Source organism: Taudactylus pleione, unplaced genomic scaffold (assembly GCF_031769625.1).
Source record: "Taudactylus pleione unplaced genomic scaffold, aTauple2 ptg000100l, whole genome shotgun sequence".
Classification (NCBI taxonomy): domain Eukaryota; kingdom Metazoa; phylum Chordata; class Amphibia; order Anura; family Myobatrachidae; genus Taudactylus; species Taudactylus pleione.
In genome coordinates, this window is record NW_028284502.1 from 5,912,044 (window position 1) to 5,928,333 (window position 16,290).

The 16,290-nt window shown below is 30.4% G+C and overlaps 12 non-coding genes across 12 annotated transcripts; all 12 read left to right on the forward strand.

Annotated features, from left to right (window-relative positions):
• Positions 1-1,288: 1,288 nt before the first annotated feature.
• TRNAT-CGU (transfer RNA threonine (anticodon CGU)) lies at positions 1,289-1,361 on the forward strand. Its single transcript has one exon. It is a non-coding gene; the product is annotated as a tRNA-Thr (tRNA).
• Positions 1,362-2,215: 854 nt separating this feature from the next.
• On the forward strand, positions 2,216-2,289 carry TRNAT-CGU (transfer RNA threonine (anticodon CGU)). Its single transcript has one exon. It is a non-coding gene; the product is annotated as a tRNA-Thr (tRNA).
• A 1,182-nt stretch (positions 2,290-3,471) lies between these two features.
• Positions 3,472-3,545, forward strand: TRNAT-AGU (transfer RNA threonine (anticodon AGU)). The gene has a single exon. It is a non-coding gene; the product is annotated as a tRNA-Thr (tRNA).
• A 2,111-nt stretch (positions 3,546-5,656) lies between these two features.
• TRNAT-AGU (transfer RNA threonine (anticodon AGU)) lies at positions 5,657-5,730 on the forward strand. The gene has a single exon. It is a non-coding gene; the product is annotated as a tRNA-Thr (tRNA).
• An 853-nt stretch (positions 5,731-6,583) lies between these two features.
• On the forward strand, positions 6,584-6,657 carry TRNAT-CGU (transfer RNA threonine (anticodon CGU)). The gene has a single exon. It is a non-coding gene; the product is annotated as a tRNA-Thr (tRNA).
• Positions 6,658-8,768: 2,111 nt separating this feature from the next.
• Positions 8,769-8,842, forward strand: TRNAT-CGU (transfer RNA threonine (anticodon CGU)). The gene has a single exon. It is a non-coding gene; the product is annotated as a tRNA-Thr (tRNA).
• A 1,180-nt stretch (positions 8,843-10,022) lies between these two features.
• TRNAT-AGU (transfer RNA threonine (anticodon AGU)) lies at positions 10,023-10,096 on the forward strand. Its single transcript has one exon. It is a non-coding gene; the product is annotated as a tRNA-Thr (tRNA).
• Positions 10,097-10,949: 853 nt separating this feature from the next.
• TRNAT-CGU (transfer RNA threonine (anticodon CGU)) lies at positions 10,950-11,023 on the forward strand. Its single transcript has one exon. It is a non-coding gene; the product is annotated as a tRNA-Thr (tRNA).
• A 1,181-nt stretch (positions 11,024-12,204) lies between these two features.
• On the forward strand, positions 12,205-12,278 carry TRNAT-AGU (transfer RNA threonine (anticodon AGU)). Its single transcript has one exon. It is a non-coding gene; the product is annotated as a tRNA-Thr (tRNA).
• Positions 12,279-13,132: 854 nt separating this feature from the next.
• On the forward strand, positions 13,133-13,206 carry TRNAM-CAU (transfer RNA methionine (anticodon CAU)). The gene has a single exon. It is a non-coding gene; the product is annotated as a tRNA-Met (tRNA).
• Positions 13,207-14,388: 1,182 nt separating this feature from the next.
• On the forward strand, positions 14,389-14,462 carry TRNAT-AGU (transfer RNA threonine (anticodon AGU)). The gene has a single exon. It is a non-coding gene; the product is annotated as a tRNA-Thr (tRNA).
• An 854-nt stretch (positions 14,463-15,316) lies between these two features.
• TRNAT-CGU (transfer RNA threonine (anticodon CGU)) lies at positions 15,317-15,390 on the forward strand. The gene has a single exon. It is a non-coding gene; the product is annotated as a tRNA-Thr (tRNA).
• The last annotated feature ends 900 nt before the right edge of the window (positions 15,391-16,290 follow it).

The following is a 16,290-nucleotide window of genomic DNA, read 5'->3' on the forward strand; positions in this document are numbered from 1 at the left end:
TTTTTTTTAATATTAAACAGGGGCTTCTATATAGTGCTGTGGCTTAGTTGGTTAAAGAGCCTGTCTCATAAACAGGAGATCCTGAGTTCAAATCTCTGCAGTACCTTTTATTTGCTTGTCATATCTTAGCATGTAGTGTATTGTTGATGCTCAAGAAATAAGATGTGATTCCTTGAGCAACTTTCACCCCAGTTCACTTGGTCAGCAATACAGTTCATTTCTAGATGCAGTCCATATTAGAAGACAACAAAACATGTTCCTGTTTTGATATAAGCCATATAGTTGAATTAAATGTATGCTGTTAGACATGAGAGTTTTCTAGAAAATACTTTGCATTCTGTTTAAACAACCTCCAGAATAATAATGGAGTTTAGTCAAAGGAGAAGTCCATAGGAAGTGTGAAAATAACTAAAGCAAAGTATGTTTACCAAGATCATTTGGGAAAGAGTCATTTTAGTCCTAGAGGCTAGGAGAATTATTTAAAAATGAATCAATATTTAGTTTCATAACATTTGCAAAATTCTGTTAGGAAAGTATTTCCAGAAAAAAAAGCTTCAAGTCTCTTGAACAAGCTTCAAGAAAAAAAGCTAACATTAGATCTATATTTAGAAGATAGAGATCTTCATTTGAATTACAAGTTTATTTTTTCTGTTTCTGTATCATAAAAAATCAAACATTAATCCATTGTAGGATGTTTTTAAAGAGAATGCTATAATAACTGCTACAAAAAATTAATATAAGAGAGTGACTTTGCCAAACCATTTTAAGAAAAACAGTCCTATAATTTTTAAATAAATGTAGAGAAGAAAACATATACTGTATTTTTTTTCTTTATTTTTACCTTTTAAAGAATCGATTAAGCATCGGCCTTTTTAAGGATCTCAAAAAATGTTACCATAAAACATACATGAGATATATAATTTTTCATTATATGACACTTTGGAGCAGGTGGTGCTGTGGCTTAGCTGGTTAACACGCCTGTCTAGTAAACAGGAGATCCTGCAATCGAATCTTGGCAGTGACTTTTGTTTAGTTAATTTTCATCACCTTATTATGTAGTTTGTTGTTGATTCATGACAATATGAGATGTGAAAACTTTAGCAGTCTTCTTTCTGGCTTACTTGGTGGACAATGTTCTATGTTTCTAGATAAAGTCTACATCTGACAAACACAAAATAATGCAATATTTCCTTTCTTGAATATAATCTATATTTTAGCATTAAAATGTTGCTAAGATAAACATCAGATATTTCCATAAAATAGCATGTAAAAAATCTTCTTTCCATGTGGTGCATGGCTTAGTTGGTTAAAGCGCCTGTCTCGTAAACAGGAGATCCTGAGTTCAAATCTCAGCAGTGCCTTTGTTTGATTCTTTTTCATCTACTAAGTATGTAGTTTTTTGTTGATTCGTTACAATATGAGACGTGACAACTGTAGTAGCTTTCACCCAGGCTTACTTGATGAACAATGTACTACATTTCTAGAAAAAGTCCATATCAGAAAAACACAAAATAATGCTATATTCCCATTCTTGAGTATAAGCTATTTTTTTTTTAAATAAACTGATGCTAAGGCAAACATCAGAAATTTCCAGAAAATAGCATTTATTATGCTTGAGCAAGCTCCATGATTAATATCATGTGCAGTCAAAGGAGAATCATGCAGGGAATTTTATAAAATGTCAGTTACAAGTACATTTTCTAAGATAAATAGAGAGAGAGTAATTTTTATCATAACAGCTGGGAGAACAATTGAAAATTAAACAATATTTAGTTCCATAACATCCAAAATTGTGTTAACAAAGTGTTTCCAAAACTGCTTTGCTTTTCTTGTAAAAGCTTAAAGATAAAATGCTAAAAATTGTTCTATCTTTTTAAGATACTTTTTAATTTTACTTCATGTTTTTACTATGTGAGCATCAGAAAATACTGGCACTAATTCTCATGTAGGATTCCTTTAAAGAGAAATCCATAATAACTGCTACAAAATAGTATACTAGAAAGTCACATGGCAATACATTGTAAGAAATAAGGGCCTGTATTTCACAAAAGAAAGAAGAGAATAAAAACATATTTATTTATTCACTTATTCATTCAAAATTGCCAACTGTTTTAAACTTTGATAAAATACATGTCTCAAAAAGCATTTCAAATATTATTACCAAAAATTATACTTTACATATATTTTTTTTAATATTAAACAGGGGCTTCTATATGGTGCTGTGGCTTAGTTGGTTAAAGTGCCTGTCTCGTAAACAGGAGATCCTGAGTTCAAATCTCAGCAGTACCTTTTATTTGCTTGTCATATCTTAGCATGTAGTGTATTGTTGATGCTCAAGAAATAAGACATGATTCCTTGAGCAACTTTCACCCCAGTTCACTTGGTCAGCAATACAGTTCATTTCTAGATGCAGTCCATATTAGAAGACAACAAAACATGTTCCTGTTTTGATATAAGCCATATAGTTGAATTAAATGTATGCTGTTAGACATGAGGGTTTTCTAGAAAATACTTTGCATTCTGTTTAAACAACCTCCAGAATAATAATGGAGTTTAGTCAAAGGAGAAGTCCATAGGAAGTGTGAAAATAACTAAAGCAAAGTATGTTTACCAAGATCATTTGGGAAAGAGTCATTTTAGTCCTAGAGGCTAGGAGAATTATTTAAAAATGAATCAATATTTAGTTTCATAACATTTGCAAAATTCTGTTAGGAAAGTATTTCCAGAAAAAAAAGCTTCAAGTCTCTTGAACAAGCTTCAAGAAAAAAAGCTAACATTAGATCTATATTTAGAAGATAGAGATCTTCATTTGAATTACAAGTTTATTTTTTCTGTTTCTGTATCATAAAAAAGCAAACATTAATCCATTGTAGGATGTTTTTAAAGAGAATGCTATAATAACTGCTACAAAAAATGAATATAAGAGAGTGACTTTGCCAAACCATTTTAAGAAAAACAGTCCTATAATTTTTAAATAAATGTAGAGAAGAAAATATATACTGTATTTTTTTTCTTTATTTTTACCTTTTAAAGAATCGATTAAGCATCTGCCTTTTTAAGGATCTCAAAAAATGTTAGCATAAAACATACATGAGAAATATAATTTTTAATTATATGGCACTTTGGAGCAAGTGGTGCTGTGGCTTAGCTGGTTAACACGCCTGTCTAGTAAACAGGAGATCCTGCAATCGAATCTTGGCAGTGACTTTTGTTTAGTTAATTTTCATCACCTTATTATGTAGTTTGTTGTTGATTCATTACAATATGAGATGTGAAAACTTTAGCAGTCTTCTTTCTGGCTTACTTGGTGGACAATGTTCTATGTTTCTAGATAAAGTCTACATCTAACAAACACAAAATAATGCAATATTTCCTTTCTTGAATATAATCTATATTTTAGCATTAAAATGTTGCTAAGACAAACATCAGATATTTCCATAAAATAGCATGTAAAAAAGCTTCGTTCAATGTGGTGCTGTGGCTTAGTTGGTTAAAGCTCCTGTCTAGTAAACAGGAGATCCTGAGTTCAAATCTCAGCAGTGCCTTTGTTTGATTCATTTTCATCTAATAAGTATGTAGTTTGTTGTTGATTCGTTACAATATGAGACATGACAACTGTAGTAGCTTTCTCCCAGGCTTACTTGATGAACAATGTACTACATTTCTAGAAAAAGTCCATATCAGAAAAACACAAAATAATGCTATATTCCCATTCTTGAGTATAAGCTATTTTTTTTTTAAAATAAACTGATGCTAAGGCAAACATCAGAAATTTCCAGAAAATAGCATTTATTATGCTTGAGCAAGCTCCATGATTAATATCATGTGCAGTCAAAGGAGAATCATGCAGGGAATTTTATAAAATGTCAGTTACAAGTACATTTTCTAAGATAAATAGAGAGAGAGTAATTTTTATCATAACAGCTGGGAGAACAATTGAAAATTAAACAATATTTAGTTCCATAACATCCAAAATTGTGTTATCAAAGTGTTTCCAAAACTGCTTTGCTTTTCTTGAAAAAGCTTAAAGATAAAATGCTAAAAATTGTTCTATCTTTTTAAGATACTTTTTAATTTTACTTCATGTTTTTACTATGTGAGCATCAGAAAATACTGGCACTAATTCTCATGTAGGATTCCTTTAAAGAGAAATCCATAATAACTGCTACAAAATAGTATACTAGAAAGTCACTTGGCAATACATTGTAAGAAATAAGGGCCTGTATTTCACAAAAGAAAGGAGAGAATAAAAACATATTTATTTATTCACTTATTCATTCAAAATTGCCAACCGTTTTAAACTTTGATAAAATACATGTCTCAAAAAGCATTTCAAATATTTTTACCAAAAATGATACTTTACATATATTTTTTTTAATATTAAACAGGGGCTTCTATATGGTGCTGTGGCTTAGTTGGTTAAAGAGCCTGTCTCATAAACAGGAGATTCTGAGTTCAAATCTCAGCAGTACCTTTTATTTGCTTGTCATATCTTAGCATGTAGTGTATTGTTGATGCTCAAGAAATAAGACGTGATTCCTTGAGCAACTTTCACCCCAGTTCACTTGGTCAGCAATACAGTTCATTTCTAGATGCAGTCCATATTAGAAGACAACAAAACATGTTCCTGTTTTGATATAAGCCATATAGTTGAATTAAATGTATGCTGTTAGACATGAGAGTTTTCTAGAAAATACTTTGCATTCTGTTTAAACAACCTCAGGAATAATAATGGAGTTTAGTCAAAGGAGAAGTCCATAGGAAGTGTGAAAATAACTAAAGCAAAGTATGTTTACCAAGATCATTTGGGAAAGAGTCATTTTAGTCCTAGAGGCTAGGAGAATTATTTAAAAATGAATCAATATTTAGTTTCATAACATTTGCAAAATTCTGTTAGGAAAGTATTTCCAGAAAAAAAAGCTTCAAGTCTCTTGAACAAGCTTCAAGAAAAAAAGCTAACATTAGATCTATATTTAGAAGATAGAGATCTTCATTTGAATTACAAGTTTATTTTTTCTGTTTCTGTATCATAAAAAAGCAAACATTAATCCATTGTAGGATGTTTTTAAAGAGAAAGCTATAATAACTGCTACAAAAAATTAATATAAGAGAGTGACTTTGCCAAACCATTTTAAGAAAAACAGTCCTATAATTTTTAAATAAATGTAGAGAAGAAAACATATACTGTATTTTTTTTCTTTATTTTTACCTTTAAAAGAATCAATTAAGCATCGGCCTTTATAAGGATCTCAAAAAATGTTACCATAAAACATACATGAGATATATAATTTTTCATTTAATGACACTTTGGAGCAGGTGGTGCTGTGGCTTAGCTGGTTAACACGCCTGTCTAGTAAACGGGAGATCCTGCAATCGAATCTTGGCAGTGACTTTTGTTTAGTTAATTTTCATCACCTTATTATGTAGTTTGTTGTTGATTCATGACAATATGAGATGTGAAAACTTTAGCAGTCTTCTTTCTGGCTTACTTGGTGGACAATGTTCTATGTTTCTAGATAAAGTCTACATCTGACAAACACAAAATAATGCAATATTTCCTTTCTTGAATATAATCTATATTTTAGCTTTAAAATGTTGCTAAGATAAACATCAGATATTTCCATAAAATAGCATGTAAAAAAGCTTCTTTCCTTGTGGTGCTGTGGCTTAGTTGGTTAAAGCGCCTGTCAAGTAAACAGGAGATCCTGAGTTCAAATCTCAGCAGTGCCTTTGTTTGATTCATTTTCATCTACTAAGTATGTAGTTTGTTGTTGATTCGTTACAATATGAGACGTGACAACTGTAGTAGCTTTCTCCCAGGCTTACTTGATGAACAATGTACTACATTTCTAGAAAAAGTCCATATCAGAAAAACACAAAATAATGCTATATTCCCATTCTTGAGTATAAGCTATTTTTTTTTCAAATAAACTGATGCTAAGGCAAACATCAGAAATTTCCAGAAAATAGCATTTATTATGCTTGAGCAAGCTCCATGATTAATATCATGTGCAGTCAAAGGAGAATCATGCAGGGAATTTTATAAAATGTCAGTTACAAGTACATTTTCTAAGATAAATAGAGAGAGAGTAATTTTTATCATAACAGCTGGGAGAACAATTGAAAATTAAACAATATTTAGTTCCATAACATCCAAAATTGTGTTAACAAAGTGTTTCCAAAACTGCTTTGCTTTTCTTGAAAAAGCTTAAAGATAAAATGCTAAAAATTGTTCTATCTTTTAAGATACTTTTTAATTTTACTTCTTGTTTTTACTATGTGAGAATCAGAAAATACTGGCACTAATTCTCATGTAGGATTCCTTTAAAGAGAAATCCATAATAACTGCTACAAAATAGTATACTAGAAAGTCACATGGCAATACATTGTAAGAAAAAAGGGCCTGTATTTCACAAAAGAAAGAAGAGAATAAAAACATATTTATTTATTCACTTATTCATTCAAAATTGCCAACTGTTTTAAACTTTGATAAAATACATGTCTCAAAAAGCATTTCAAATATTATTACCAAAAATTATACTTTACATATATTTTTTTTAATATTAAACAGGGGCTTCTATATGGTGCTGTGGCTTAGTTGGTTAAAGTGCCTGTCTCGTAAACAGGAGATCCTGAGTTCAAATCTTAGCAGCACGTTTTATTTGCTTGTCATATCTTAGCATGTAGTGTATTGTTGATGCTCAAGAAATAAGACATGTGATTCCTTGAGCAACTTTCACCCCAGTTCACTTGGTCAGCAATACAGTTCATTTCTAGATGCAGTCCATATTAGAAGACAACAAAACATGTTCCTGTTTTGATATAAGCCATATAGTTGAATTAAATGTATGCTGTTAGACATGAGAGTTTTCTAGAAAATACTTTGCATTCTGTTTAAACAACCTCCAGAATAATAATGGAGTTTAGTCAAAGGAGAAGTCCATAGGAAGTGTGAAAATAACTAAAGCAAAGTATGTTTACCAAGATCATTTGGGAAAGAGTCATTTTAGTCCTAGAGGCTAGGAGAATTATTTAAAAATGAATCAATATTTAGTTTCATAACATTTGCAAAATTCTGTTAGGAAAGTATTTCCAGAAAAAAAAGCTTCAAGTCTCTTGAACAAGCTTCAAGAAAAAAAGCTAACATTAGATCTATATTTAGAAGATAGAGATCTTCATTTGAATTACAAGTTTATTTTTTCTGTTTCTGTATCATAAAAAAGCAAACATTAATCCATTGTAGGATGTTTTTAAAGAGAATGCTATAATAACTGCTACAAAAAATTAATATAAGAGAGTGACTTTGCCAAACCATTTTAAGAAAAACAGTCCTATAATTTTTAAATAAATGTAGGGAAGAAAACATATACTGTATTTTTTTTCTTTATTTTTACCTTTAAAAGAATCAATTAAGCATCAGCCTTTTTAAGGATCTCAACAAATGTTACCATAAAACATACATGAGATATATAATTTTTCATTATATGACACTTTGGAGCAGGTGGTGCTGTGGCTAAGCTGGTTTACACGCCTGTCTAGTAAACGGGAGATCCTGCAATCGAATCTTGGCAGTGACTTTTGTTTGGTTAATTTTCATCACCTTATTATGTAGTTTGTTGTTGATTCATGACATATGAGATGTGAAAACTTTAGCAGTCTTCTTTCTGGCTTACTTGGTGGACAATGTTCTATGTTTCTAGATAAAGTCTACATCTGACAAACACAAAATAATGCAATATTTCCTTTTTTGAATATAAGCTATATTTTAGCATTAAAATGTTGCTAAGACAAACATCAGATATTTCCATAAAATAGCATGTAAAAAAGCTTCGTTCCATGTGTTGCTGTGGCATAGTTGGTTAAAGCGCCTGTCTCGTAAACAGGAGATCCTGAGTTCAAATCTCAGCAGTGCCTTTGTTTGATTCATTTTCATCTACTAAGTATGTAGTTTGTTGTTGATTCATTACAATATGAGACGTGACAACTGTAGTAGCTTTCACCCAGGCTTACTTGATGAACAATGTACTACATTTCTAGAAAAAGTCCATATCAGAAAAACACAAAATAATGCTATATTCCCATTCTTGAGTATAAGCTATTTTTTTTTTAAATAAACTGATGCTAAGGCAAACATCAGAAATTTCCAGAAAATAGCATTTATTATGCTTGAGCAAGCTCCATGATTAATATCATGTGCAGTCAAAGGAGAATCATGCAGGGAATTTTATAAAATGTCAGTTACAAGTACATTTTCTAAGATAAATAGAGAGAGAGTAATTTTTATCATAACAGCTGGGAGAACAATTGAAAATTAAACAATATTTAGTTCCATAACATCCAAAATTGTGTTAACAAAGTGTTTCCAAAACTGCTTTGCTTTTCTTGAAAAAGCTTAAAGATAAAATGCTAAAAATTGTTCTATCTTTTTAAGATACTTTTTAATTTTACTTCATGTTTTTACTATGTGAGCATCAGAAAATACTGGCACTAATTCTCATGTAGGATTCCTTTAAAGAGAAATCCATAATAACTGCTACAAAATAGTATACTAGAAAGTCACTTGGCAATACATTGTAAGAAATAAGGGCCTGTATTTCACAAAAGAAAGAAGAGAATAAAAACATATTTATTTAGTCACTTATTCATTCAAAATTGCCAACTGTTTTAAACTTTGATAAAATACATGTCTCAAAAAGCATTTCAAATATTTTTACCAAAAATTATACTTTACATATATTTTTTTTAATATTAAACAGGGGCTTCTATATGGTGCTGTGGCTTAGTTGGTTAAAGTGCCTGTCTCGTAAACAGGAGATCCTGAGTTCAAATCTCAGCAGTACCTTTTATTTGCTTGTCATATCTTAGCATGTAGTGTATTGTTGATGCTCAAGAAATAAGACGTGATTCCTTGAGCAACTTTCACCCCAGTTCACTTGGTCAGCAATACAGTTCATTTCTAGATGCAGTCCATATTAGAAGACAACAAAACATGTTCCTGTTTTGATATAAGCCATATAGTTGAATTAAATGTATGCTGTTAGACATGAGAGTTTTCTAGAAAATACTTTGCATTCTGTTTAAACAACCTCCAGAATAATAATGGAGTTTAGTCAAAGGAGAAGTCCATAGGAAGTGTGAAAATAACTAAAGCAAAGTATGTTTACCAAGATCATTTGGGAAAGAGTCATTTTAGTCCTAGAGGCTAGGAGAATTATTTAAAAATGAATCAATATTTAGTTTCATAACATTTGCAAAATTCTGTTAGGAAAGTATTTCCAGAAAAAAAAGCTTCAAGTCTCTTGAACAAGCTTCAAGCAAAAAAGCTAACATTAGATCTATATTTAGAAGATAGAGATCTTCATTTGAATTACAAGTTTATTTTTTCTGTTTGTGTATCATAAAAAAGCAAACATTAATCCATTGTAGGATGCTTTTAAAGAGAATGCTATAATAACTGCTACAAAAAATAAATATAAGAGAGTGACTTTGCCAAACCATTTTAAGAAAAACAGTCCTATAATTTTTAAATAAATGTAGAGAAGAAAACATATACTCTATTTTTTTTCTTTATTTTTACCTTTTAAAGAATCGATTAAGCATCTGCCTTTTTAAGGATCTCAAAAAATGTTACCATAAAATATACATGAGATATATAATTTTTCATTATATGACACTTTGGAGCAGGTGGTGCTGTGGCAGCTGGTTAACACGCATGTCTAGTAAACAGGAGATCCTGCAATCGAATCTTGGCAGTGACTTTTGTTTAGTTAATTTTCATCACCTTATTATGTAGTTTGTTGTTGATTCATGACAATATGAGATGTGAAAACTTTAGCAGTCTTCTTTCTGGCTTACTTGGTGGACAATGTTCTATGTTTCTAGATAAAGTCTACATCTGACAAACACAAAATAATGCAATATTTCCTTTCTTGAATATAATCTATATTTTAGCTTTAAAATGTTGCTAAGATAAACATCAGATATTTCCATAAAATAGCATGTAAAAAAGCTTCTTTACTTGTGGTGCTGTGGCTTAGTTGGTTAAAGCGCCTGTCAAGTAAACAGGAGATCCTGAGTTCAAATCTCAGCAGTGCCTTTGTTTGATTCATTTTCATCTACTAAGTATGTAGTTTGTTGTTGATTCGTTACAATATGAGACGTGACAACTGTAGTAGCTTTCTCCCAGGCTTACTTGATGAACAATGTACTACATTTCTAGAAAAAGTCCATATCAGAAAAACACAAAATAATGCTATATTCCCATTCTTGAGTATAAGCTATTTTTTTTTCAAATAAACTGATGCTAAGGCAAACATCAGAAATTTCCAGAAAATAGCATTTATTATGCTTGAGCAAGCTCCATGATTAATATCATGTGCAGTCAAAGGAGAATCATGCAGGGAATTTTATAAAATGTCAGTTACAAGTACATTTTCTAAGATAAATAGAGAGAGAGTAATTTTTATCATAACAGCTGGGAGAACAATTGAAAATTAAACAATATTTAGTTCCATAACATCCAAAATTGTGTTAACAAAGTGTTTCCAAAACTGCTTTGCTTTTCTTGAAAAAGCTTAAAGATAAAATGCTAAAAATTGTTCTATCTTTTAAGATACTTTTTAATTTTACTTCTTGTTTTTACTATGTGAGAATCAGAAAATACTGGCACTAATTCTCATGTAGGATTCCTTTAAAGAGAAATCCATAATAACTGCTACAAAATAGTATACTAGAAAGTCACATGGCAATACATTGTAAGAAAAAAGGGCCTGTATTTCACAAAAGAAAGAAGAGAATAAAAACATATTTATTTATTCACTTATTCATTCAAAATTGCCAACTGTTTTAAACTTTGATAAAATACATGTCTCAAAAAGCATTTCAAATATTATTACCAAAAATTATACTTTACATATATTTTTTTTAATATTAAACAGGGGCTTCTATATGGTGCTGTGGCTTAGTTGGTTAAAGTGCCTGTCTCGTAAACAGGAGATCCTGAGTTCAAATCTTAGCAGCACGTTTTATTTGCTTGTCATATCTTAGCATGTAGTGTATTGTTGATGCTCAAGAAATAAGACATGTGATTCCTTGAGCAACTTTCACCCCAGTTCACTTGGTCAGCAATACAGTTCATTTCTAGATGCAGTCCATATTAGAAGACAACAAAACATGTTCCTGTTTTGATATAAGCCATATAGTTGAATTAAATGTATGCTGTTAGACATGAGAGTTTTCTAGAAAATACTTTGCATTCTGTTTAAACAACCTCCAGAATAATAATGGAGTTTAGTCAAAGGAGAAGTCCATAGGAAGTGTGAAAATAACTAAAGCAAAGTATGTTTACCAAGATCATTTGGGAAAGAGTCATTTTAGTCCTAGAGGCTAGGAGAATTATTTAAAAATGAATCAATATTTAGTTTCATAACATTTGCAAAATTCTGTTAGGAAAGTATTTCCAGAAAAAAAAGCTTCAAGTCTCTTGAACAAGCTTCAAGAAAAAAAGCTAACATTAGATCTATATTTAGAAGATAGAGATCTTCATTTGAATTACAAGTTTATTTTTTCTGTTTCTGTATCATAAAAAAGCAAACATTAATCCATTGTAGGATGTTTTTAAAGAGAATGCTATAATAACTGCTACAAAAAATTTATATAAGAGAGTGACTTTGCCAAACCATTTTAAGAAAAACAGTCCTATAATTTTTAAATAAATGTAGGGAAGAAAACATATACTGTATTTTTTTTCTTTATTTTTACCTTTAAAAGAATCAATTAAGCATCAGCCTTTTTAAGGATCTCAACAAATGTTACCATAAAACATACATGAGATATATAATTTTTCATTATATGACACTTTGGAGCAGGTGGTGCTGTGGCTTAGCTGGTTTACACGCCTGTCTAGTAAACGGGAGATCCTGCAATCGAATCTTTCAGTGACTTTTGTTGGTTAATTTTCATCACCTTATTATGTAGTTTGTTGTTGATTCATGACATATGAGATGTGAAAACTTTAGCAGTCTTCTTTCTGGCTTACTTGGTGGACAATGTTCTATGTTTCTAGATAAAGTCTACATCTGACAAACACAAAATAATGCAATATTTCCTTTTTTGAATATAAGCTATATTTTAGCATTAAAATGTTGCTAAGACAAACATCAGATATTTCCATAAAATAGCATGTAAAAAAGCTTCGTTCCATGTGGTGCTGTGGCTTAGTTGGTTAAAGCTCCTGTCTAGTAAACAGGAGATCCTGAGTTCAAATCTCAGCAGTGCCTTTGTTTGATTCATTTTCATCTAATAAGTATGTAGTTTGTTGTTGATTCGTTACAATATGAGACATGACAACTGTAGTAGCTTTCTCCCAGGCTTACTTGATGAACAATGTACTACATTTCTAGAAAAAGTCCATATCAGAAAAACACAAAATAATGCTATATTCCCATTCTTGAGTATAAGCTATTTTTTTTTTAAATAAACTGATGCTAAGGCAAACATCAGAAATTTCCAGAAAATAGCATTTATTATGCTTGAGCAAGCTCCATGATTAATATCATGTGCAGTCAAAGGAGAATCATGCAGGGAATTTTATAAAATGTCAGTTACAAGTACATTTTCTAAGATAAATAGAGAGAGAGTAATTTTTATCATAACAGCTGGGAGAACAATTGAAAATTAAACAATATTTAGTTCCATAACATCCAAAATTGTGTTAACAAAGTGTTTCCAAAACTGCTTTGCTTTTCTTGAAAAAGCTTAAAGATAAAATGCTAAAAATTGTTCTATCTTTTTAAGATACTTTTTAATTTTACTTCATGTTTTTACTATGTGAGCATCAGAAAATACTGGCACTAATTCTCATGTAGGATTCCTTTAAAGAGAAATCCATAATAACTGCTACAAAATAGTATACTAGAAAGTCACTTGGCAATACATTGTAAGAAATAAGGGCCTGTATTTCACAAAAGAAAGGAGAGAATAAAAACATATTTATTTATTCACTTATTCATTCAAAATTGCCAACCGTTTTAAACTTTGATAAAATACATGTCTCAAAAAGCATTTCAAATATTTTTACCAAAAATGATACTTTACATATATTTTTTTTAATATTAAACAGGGGCTTCTATATGGTGCTGTGGCTTAGTTGGTTAAAGAGCCTGTCTCATAAACAGGAGATCCTGAGTTCAAATCTCAGCAGTACCTTTTATTTGCTTGTCATATCTTAGCATGTAGTGTATTGTTGATGCTCAAGAAATAAGACGTGATTCCTTGAGCAACTTTCACCCCAGTTCACTTGGTCAGCAATACAGTTCATTTCTAGATGCAGTCCATATTAGAAGACAACAAAACATGTTCCTGTTTTGATATAAGCCATATAGTTGAATTAAATGTATGCTGTTAGACATGAGAGTTTTCTAGAAAATACTTTGCATTCTGTTTAAACAACCTCAGGAATAATAATGGAGTTTAGTCAAAGGAGAAGTCCATAGGAAGTGTGAAAATAACTAAAGCAAAGTATGTTTACCAAGATCATTTGGGAAAGAGTCATTTTAGTCCTAGAGGCTAGGAGAATTATTTAAAAATGAATCAATATTTAGTTTCATAACATTTGCAAAATTCTGTTAGGAAAGTATTTCCAGAAAAAAAAGCTTCAAGTCTCTTGAACAAGCTTCAAGAAAAAAAGCTAACATTAGATCTATATTTAGAAGATAGAGATCTTCATTTGAATTACAAGTTTATTTTTTCTGTTTCTGTATCATAAAAAAGCAAACATTAATCCATTGTAGGATGTTTTTAAAGAGAAAGCTATAATAACTGCTACAAAAAATTAATATAAGAGAGTGACTTTGCCAAACCATTTTAAGAAAAACAGTCCTATAATTTTTAAATAAATGTAGAGAAGAAAACATATACTGTATTTTTTTTCTTTATTTTTACCTTTAAAAGAATCAATTAAGCATCGGCCTTTATAAGGATCTCAAAAAATGTTACCATAAAACATACATGAGATATATAATTTTTCATTATATGACACTTTGGAGCAGGTGGTGCTGTGGCTTAGCTGGTTAACACGCCTGTCTAGTAAACGGGAGATCCTGCAATCGAATCTTGGCAGTGACTTTTGTTTAGTTAATTTTCATCACCTTATTATGTAGTTTGTTGTTGATTCATGACAATATGAGATGTGAAAACTTTAGCAGTCTTCTTTCTGGCTTACTTGGTGGACAATGTTCTATGTTTCTAGATAAAGTCTACATCTGACAAACACAAAATAATGCAATATTTCCTTTCTTGAATATAATCTATATTTTAGCATTAAAATGTTGCTAAGATAAACATCAGATATTTCCATAAAATAGCATGTAAAAAAGCTTCTTTCCATGTGGTGCTGTGGCTTAGTTGGTTAAAGCGCCTGTCTAGTAAACAGGAGATCCTGAGTTCAAATCTCAGCAGTGCCTTTGTTTGATTAATTTTCATCTACTAAGTATGTAGTTTGTTGTTGATTCGTTACAATATGAGACGTGACAACTGTAGTAGCTTTCACCCAGGCTTACTTGATGAACAATGTACTACATTTCTAGAAAAAGTCCATATCAGAAAAACACAAAATAATGCTATATTCCATTTCTTGAGTATAAGCTATTTTTTTTTTAAATAAACTGATGCTAAGGCAAACATCAGAAATTTCCAGAAAATAGCATTTATTATGCTTGAGCAAGCTCCATGATTAATATCATGTGCAGTCAAAGGAGAATCATGCAGGGAATTTTATAAAATGTCAGTTACAAGTACATTTTCTAAGATAAATAGAGAGAGAGTAATTTTTATCATAACAGCTGGGAGAACAATTGAAAATTAAACAATATTTAGTTCCATAACATCCAAAATTGTGTTAACAAAGTGTTTCCAAAACTGCTTTGCTTTTCTTGTAAAAGCTTAAAGATAAAATGATAAAAATTGTTCTTTCTTTTTAAGATACTTTTTAATTTTACTTCATGTTTTTACTATGTGAGCATCAGAAAATACTGGCACTAATTCTCATGTAGGATTCCTTTAAAGAGAAATCCATAATAACTGCTACAAAATAGTATACTAGAAAGTCACATGGCAATACATTGTAAGAAATAAGGGCCTGTATTTCACAAAAGAAAGAAGAGAATAAAAACATATTTATTTATTCACTTATTCATTCAAAATTGCCAACTGTTTTAAACTTTGATAAAATACATGTCTCAAAAAGCATTTCAAATATTATTACCAAAAATTATACTTTACATATATTTTTTTTAATATTAAACAGGGGCTTCTATATGGTGCTGTGGCTTAGTTGGTTAAAGTGCCTGTCTCGTAAACAGGAGATCCTGAGTTCAAATCTCAGCAGTACCTTTTATTTGCTTGTCATATCTTAGCATGTAGTGTATTGTTGATGCTCAAGAAATAAGACATGATTCCTTGAGCAACTTTCACCCCAGTTCACTTGGTCAGCAATACAGTTCATTTCTAGATGCAGTCCATATTAGAAGACAACAAAACATGTTCCTGTTTTGATATAAGCCATATAGTTGAATTAAATGTATGCTGTTAGACATGAGGGTTTTCTAGAAAATACTTTGCATTCTGTTTAAACAACCTCCAGAATAATAATGGAGTTTAGTCAAAGGAGAAGTCCATAGGAAGTGTGAAAATAACTAAAGCAAAGTATGTTTACCAAGATCATTTGGGAAAGAGTCATTTTAGTCCTAGAGGCTAGGAGAATTATTTAAAAATGAATCAATATTTAGTTTCATAACATTTGCAAAATTCTGTTAGGAAAGTATTTCCAGAAAAAAAAGCTTCAAGTCTCTTGAACAAGCTTCAAGAAAAAAAGCTAACATTAGATCTATATTTAGAAGATAGAGATCTTCATTTGAATTACAAGTTTATTTTTTCTGTTTCTGTATCATAAAAAAGCAAACATTAATCCATTGTAGGATGTTTTTAAAGAGAATGCTATAATAACTGCTACAAAAAATGAATATAAGAGAGTGACTTTGCCAAACCATTTTAAGAAAAACAGTCCTATAATTTTTAAATAAATGTAGAGAAGAAAATATATACTCTATTTTTTTTCTTTATTTTTACCTTTTAAAGAATCGATTAAGCATCTGCCTTTTTAAGGATCTCAAAAAATGTTAGCATAAAACATACATGAGATATATAATTTTTAATTATATGGCACTTTGGAGCAAGTGGTGCTGTGGCTTAGCTGGTTAACACGCCTGTCTAGTAAACAGGAGATCCTGCAAT